Source organism: Salvelinus alpinus, chromosome 18 (genome assembly GCF_045679555.1).
Source record: "Salvelinus alpinus chromosome 18, SLU_Salpinus.1, whole genome shotgun sequence".
NCBI lineage: Eukaryota > Metazoa > Chordata > Actinopteri > Salmoniformes > Salmonidae > Salvelinus > Salvelinus alpinus.
In genome coordinates, this window is record NC_092103.1 from 35,970,356 (window position 1) to 35,970,801 (window position 446).

Consider the following 446-nt stretch of genomic DNA (forward strand, 5'->3'; position numbering starts at 1 on the left):
GGGGACTGGGGGTTGGACCCCCCTCTCTTTCCTCCCTACTAGCCTGATATCCTGACCTGGGGCTACTCTCCTGAGGGTCCCCTCCTCCCCTGTAGATCTGCTGCGGTTTCCTATTAGCCTGGTCCCAGAATCGTTTGTGCCATCTTGCCAACTAGACCATAGAAAGTTAGTAAGACGGCACAAACAGATCTGGGACAAAGCTCATCTCCTACACTTCAAAACCTTGTGAAATCACTCACTAAGGAATGGAGAGAGAGAATCCCCTCATCTGCTTGTTCATACTGTCTGTAAACATACACTATTAGGGGGTCTTGATGGGATTAGCTTTAATCTGTATGACTTAAATAAATCAATTGTAACGTCAATTGACTATGCGATGAGACGGCACGAGTCACGCCAATCGGAAAACACTGTAGTCCTCCTCGGAAACAAGCAGAACATTCAAC